Raw genomic sequence first — 6,602 nt, forward strand, 5'->3', positions numbered from 1 at the left:
AGATTCGTGATAAAGATAAATGACAGCCTCTATTAGCAATTAAGTATATTCAATGTACTAGGCATTGCTAGGTGAGATAATACATGTATTAAGCCTCCTACATGCATTGTCTCATCTAATTTTCTCAACAATCCATGACATAGGCATTTTAACTCCACCTTACAAATAAAGAAAAGTTAAACCCAAAGTCACATAGCTAGAAAACCACAGAGCCAGATCTTATCTAAATAGAAAGAGTATGGCCTTTGTCACAATGGTAAATAAGAAACTAATGTTAAGGGTGGAAAATTTTCAAATGGCCAACTTCTGCTTCCATTGTTTAATGTTAAACAGGGTGTAGTTCTAGGAGATATTCTGTGCAAAGATATGCTAATGTTAAGGGTGTAGTTATCCTGTGTAGATGTGTTAATGGCCAGCCTCTGCTTCTGTAAACCTGCTTGCTTGCTTGCTAGAGGGTGTTTGGGGGCTTTTTAAGCTATTCCTTCTAGAGGCTCGGGGCTGATTCTCTAGGGAAGAGAATCAGTGCCAGCCAGCTAATAAAGGCTCATAATTAACCTCAATTGGCTCCATGGGTCTTAAATTTGATCCCACCACAACACTAAGAGTTCACCAGGAGTGTTGCAGTGGTTTGTTACATGTGAATTGTGAGTTTATTTGGCCTTGTGTGAACTAGATTTGAATTATATTACATGTGTGTAAAATGGCTCCACTAATGTTAAACCTTAGAAATGTAACCAACTTGTTTTGCTGAACTGAAGTTGTTTACCCCAAGAGTGAAATTGTTTTGACCAAGAGTGATAACCAGACACCCGTGCACCTGGCTGATAAGACACTGAGACGTCACCACTACACATAAAATCTCCAGGACTCTCTGCCTGAATCAGAGTACTCTCTGTCTCCCAAGAGTGTGTTTCTCCATCCCTTGATTTACTTCTTGGCCTAAGACTCTGCCCATCCAAACGAGAGGCCTCTTCACGGATCGACGGTTGATCGACCGGCAACTGACACAGCATTGATATGGTGCTGTTCTTGCTCATTGTTCCTGCTCATCGTGTGTCTGTCTCAGCCATCATCACCGGGTGGTCTGCTAAGACTGAAAGCCATCAGGATCTGGTATGAATAAACCCTAGCATGCTTGCAATCTTATTCGTTTGTGCGTCTGCATCCTTACTTAGTTGTCTCGCTGGGCTCTTCATATTTAAGTACATTAAGCAAAGTGCTGTCACGGGTTCGAACTGGGTCAAGGGCCTTAAGGAATAAGCAAAGCCACCTGTGCATAAGTCCAAAAAAGAGCTTGACTTGGACAATTGGCGCAACCGGCAGGATAGTCTGGAAAACTATCGTTGCATTTGTCATTGGAATTTTAAGATCAAGGAACGTAAACCAAATTCTAAATTTCAGCCGAACAGCAGCAAAAAGAATTGGGAAGGGAGAAGTTAAATCTTCCAAAGCTAATAAGAGGACCCCTGTTCAGAAACTGCTGAGGTGCAAAAAGCAAATTAACACCGGAAGTTTTTCTGAGTTCTCTGAGAGGGAGGGAGCTGAGATACTGCCATAGTCACTAGGGCCTTAAGAAACAAGCAAAGCCACCTGTGCATAAGTCCAAAAAAGAGCTTGACTTGGACAAGGAGAATGTCACATAAATAAAACTGTTCTCCACTTTTTCAACTCAACAATGTAAATGTGGCAACCACTCCCAGTTTTATTGCTAGCCATAATTTCACCCTTCTCACTCCCACATTAAGAACTGTCAGAAAGCAAGTGAGTGGCAATAAAGGAAATAACTAGGTGAATTCTGAATCCTCTTTACATGACGAGGAAAATTTATTTCACATATTTGGTTAAGAGCTTATCTGAAAAAAAAATGGATAAAAGAAATTAGTATAAAACTTAAGTCACATTTAACATGATTGGACATTACCGTTTATGAAAGAGAATTAGGATTTTATTTAAATGTCAAAATATAATAAACATTCTATGTCCAATATAGAGATATGTTATCAATTGGCATAAGTATATATGATTGAAATTTTAATGAACAAGAAGCTGTAACTATTAAAAAGAGTTAATAGGTTTAGTTTTTATTTTTGAGAAAACCTATTTTACTTTATTCCTATACCATAGCCCCAAAATACACATAATTACATTGGTAACAATATGTGGTTGCTTTTTGACAAAGGACAATTTTACTGATTAAAAACCAAGCTGCTGTACTTAAATATGTTGCAGTTACCATGGAAACAATTCTACTTTGACTCAGAGCATATCTTGTTTTAGGGAGAGTAGCCTGTTGTTATGGCAATGGAAACTTGAGCATTTTTCCCAAAAGAAGACTAACACAAGAGGGGTAACATGGTTGCCAGTTACAAAGCACACAGAAATATGAGTGGATTTACTACAGATAGCTGATAGAAGTCGTAACTGGTAAAGACAACAAATATCATTCTAGTCTTGTTAGGAAAATCACTTCGTCCCATGTGCCTCCCTTGTTTTATTTTTAATTGTAACAAATAATAAACATGTCCTGTTATATTATGCTCAGAATTTTACTCACTGAAAGCAATAAATTCAAATTGTCATTTCTGTAGCAATCATATATGATGTTTGATTAAAACAAATATGAACTACATTAGAGATACTAGAAGAATAATATGTCACTATTTCATGACATTATGGCAATGATGATGGTAATAACACTAAAAATTTACAAAATGTCTGCCATGTCTGGAATAATCTAAGAGTTTTTTGTTATAATAACATTAAAATTTGCATAATACTCTCTTTGGGAAGGGCATTATTAATATCTTCATTTTACAGGGAAGAAAATGGAAGCACAAAGAGGTTAATTAATTTATCCAAGGTCACAGAGCAAAGAAATGCCAGAGTCAGGAACTGAACCTATGGAGTCCATACTCTTAACTATTTCCTATTTCCTTATGATAGCATTCCCTTATTGCTTAATTTATTAGTTTTTATTTTCTTATATTATTAAATCTCAATTTTCTTTAAATGCATTAAATTTCTTTAAATAGTTATTTACATAAAGACTAAATTATATTTAGTATCTAAAGCTTTTCCAAGAATCAGTATAAATTTCAACCAGAATTGACAATATAAACTTGAATTTAATAGAACCAAATAAAAATACAGACTGACCCTCTGATGTTGGCATATTTAATTTTAGAATTAATATTTAAGAAATTTGGAGTGGTAAGTATGCAAGCTTTATTCAGGGTTAAAAGGGTAGGATTCCTTAAAGAATTATTCTGAATATATTTGTCTGAAATATACATGCAAATATAAAAATGGCAACTAAAGGATTTACTGTGATAGGAGTCTAATTAGAATTACAAAATATTTCATTTCAGAGACATATGCCTTTTCTCCTTAAAAATTTTTAGCCTTTTAAACCAAAGCTATTTCTCTTACTAGTTTATATGTTGCAGATGAATCATGAATTCATCTTAGCCTCTTAGGCAATGATTACATAAGTATTTCAATAACACAAAATGTTCATTCCTCTTTGTGTTATTGAAAAACTTGTGTTATGGAAAAGAAAACTGCTTTCCCTGTTACCTTATTCTAGTGTAGGCAGGTGAATTTTTGATAAATAAGTAGTTTCTAAAAAGAAAATGGTTGACCTGATAAAGGTTATAGACATTTAAGACATCACTGCAATAAATGCCTTCTAAATGCAGTGATATTAAAAGTATTACCTTTTGAATCAGAAGTAAAACAAGAATGCTGCTATTACCACCCCTATCAACATTGCACTGGAGATCCTAGCCAGAGAACTAACACAAGAGTGGTTAGCAAAGGGTTACAAGGTGTTCCTTTTATATTAACATTCAAAACAATACTTGATATCAAAATGTTCTTAAAGAGCATTGCTAACATAATTTGCTTAAATAGCAGTGTGAGTTAGTAAAGAGCCATTAGCTAGTGGCTTTTCTCATTCCTGTGCCTTCGTTAACTTGCCAATGCACATGTCACAAGCAAATCCAGACACTCTCACCTCTTTCAAGGGCAAATTTCTACACCTCAATTATTAATTGTTTATTAATACGTAATACTTGTCCTCTATTTTCAACCTGGTTTTTAGTCTCAAGCTCATAGATGCTCAGATCTGATTCACTGATAAAATGTATCCAGCTACCATACCACCTTGATGCTTCAAATTGCAGAGCGAAACAGGAATTTACCTCTAGGCTTGTTTATTTCCTGATAACTGTATAATAACGAGGTAGATGGTAATACGGACTTGGACCTCAGGGAGAAGACAAAGCTGGAGACACAAATAAATAGAAATCATTCACAAATTAGTGTGTGTGTTAATGCTATAGTGAGTAGATACATAATGTTCTAATGTTATATCAACGGTAATTGCAATTTACCGAATATCAATCAGCACACACACTGCTACATCTAGAAATCAGTTTTCAAGGTAAGAACTATTTTCATTTAACAAATAGCTGAAGTCTGGGGAGAAAGAAATAATCTGCTCAAAGCGATACAATTAGTAGGTGATGAAGCTGAGATATGAATACAGGCCACATCAAAAAAGCATTAATTTCCCTATAGCGTAACACCTCTCAAAAAGCTTTAAATATTTTAGAAGAGAATTTTTGCCTATATTGTGGAATATTTTGTCTATGAAATTTATTTTAGAAATGATATTCTTATTTTTCTTCATTTTCCCACAAGATAATTATAACATTCAACAGTACTATTATGCTCAATAGATCCTAAAATTTTGTTGCTTTATAATCTTTATCTCTTAAAACATATTTCTTTATGTACATCGAATTTTTCCATGATCGTTCTAATATTATATGTGAAGAAAACAACAGCCTTATTCTAACCATGAATACATTTACTGTCTCCATCTTTGTTTCTGCCCTTCTCTTTTCTGTTCATACTTCTAGCTATCTATCTGCTTCACCATCACTTATGAACAATGAAAACAGATAAAATACACTGTGTATTAATTATGTGCAATCTCTACTGCCTGATACAGAAACTCCTCTTCATTTAAAAGGATCATATCTAAGCTAACAGACTGATCAATTTTTTAAATCAAATATATTTATTCTACAGCAATCACATATGTGTATTATATCTCATAAAAAATCATATACAACAATTTTGGAATATATATTTTGTAATCATTCCTTCGTTCATCCCATAAGCACTTATTTGAGCCTATTATGAGAAAGGCACTACGCTAGGGTTTGCGTAAAGGAGACAATTGACACAAGTCCGTCTGTTAAGGAGCTCAATCCTGGATAGGTAGAGATAATTAACTAGCACTTCTAATGAAGTACAGGTGCTGTTTCAACCTAACAAGTAAAACGCTGAATAGGCTGAAAAATTAACAACTCTTCTAAAATACATAATAAAGGGAAGGGCACGGGGCAAACGGAGGCCCCAAGATTAAAGAGACAGATAGACAAATACAGGAAGTCGCAACTTACTGGAGCAGAGACTCACAAGTAGAAACAGCCACTGGAACCGGTGCTGGGACCGAAAAGCTGAACTCTGATGAATTTCTGGAGGCTCATTATGCTTAAGTCAGAAAGTTAAAAACTCCACGGTTCCAGTTATAGGTGGTACCCACAATACTGTGAGTTTTACCTCCAGGAGTAGACCAGGTTTCACAGCAGTACTGATCCTTGAACAACAGGGGTTTGAAATTCGTGGGTCTACTTATACTCTTCCTGGTTTCCGCATCAGCTGATTCAATTAACTGTGGATAGGAAACAGTGTTTTCTCATTCCCAGCCGCAGATTCCCAACCGGAGATCGAAAACATTGTTTTCAATCTGCAGCTGGTTGAATCTGTGAATGCTAAGGGCTGACTGTAGAGTCAAAAGTTATATGCGGATTTTCGACTGGGCCGGGACAGGGCCCCTAACCCCCCTGCACTGGTACATTTCTTAAGGGTCAACTGTAAATATCGGAGAAAAATCACCTTGTGCTTCTAGCAGGGGGAGAAGAAAAGGAACCATTTTGAAATATGCCAGAGCTCTGTGAATTCTTCTAAATAAGGCCTACCCGCAGGGGAAACTAGGTAAGCAGAGCCACACTGACCTAGTAGAAGAGAAATACTCAAATACAGTTGGCTCTAGCCATTCTATCTCACCTAAGAGGGCAAGAAAAAAGCCCGAGACACATTTGTTAAGTTTTCAGTCCTTTTAGTGAGCACAGGCTCACAAAAAGACTGAGATCTAAACATAGGACTATAGAATGTTTCCCTCTCGCACCTCCCCACCACTTTGCTAATGGCCTATTTATAGCAGCTCCTCTTACCAAATCCATTAGGAGAAAATTACAAGGCATACCAAAAGAAAGATTATATCACTGAGAAAAATGAAGAATGCCTTTGTTGGGCTCACTGGGACACTGAACATGGCAGAGGAAAGAATTTCTAAGATTGAGGCTATCTCAATAGAAACCGGAAAAAATGAACATGAACGGACAAAAAGAAAAAAAGAAAGAAAGTCTGAATAAAATCCCAGAATATCCAAGAACTGTGAAACAACTACAAAAGTTGAGTCATATGTATAATGAGAATTCCAGAAGAAATATTTGAAAAGTAATCAC

At 35.8% G+C, this 6,602-nt stretch overlaps 1 long non-coding RNA gene across 1 annotated transcript; it reads right to left on the reverse strand.

Moving 5' to 3' along the window:
- Nucleotides 1-3,741: 3,741 nt before the first annotated feature.
- Nucleotides 3,742-5,719, reverse strand: LOC118612443. Its single transcript, XR_004954901.1, has 2 exons — nt 5,475-5,719; nt 3,742-4,285 (listed from the first exon to the last, which is right to left on the reverse strand). It is a non-coding gene; the product is annotated as an uncharacterized LOC118612443 (long non-coding RNA).
- Nucleotides 5,720-6,602: the final 883 nt, after the last annotated feature.

Source organism: Rousettus aegyptiacus, unplaced genomic scaffold (assembly GCF_014176215.1).
Source record: "Rousettus aegyptiacus isolate mRouAeg1 unplaced genomic scaffold, mRouAeg1.p scaffold_m13_p_16, whole genome shotgun sequence".
NCBI lineage: Eukaryota > Metazoa > Chordata > Mammalia > Chiroptera > Pteropodidae > Rousettus > Rousettus aegyptiacus.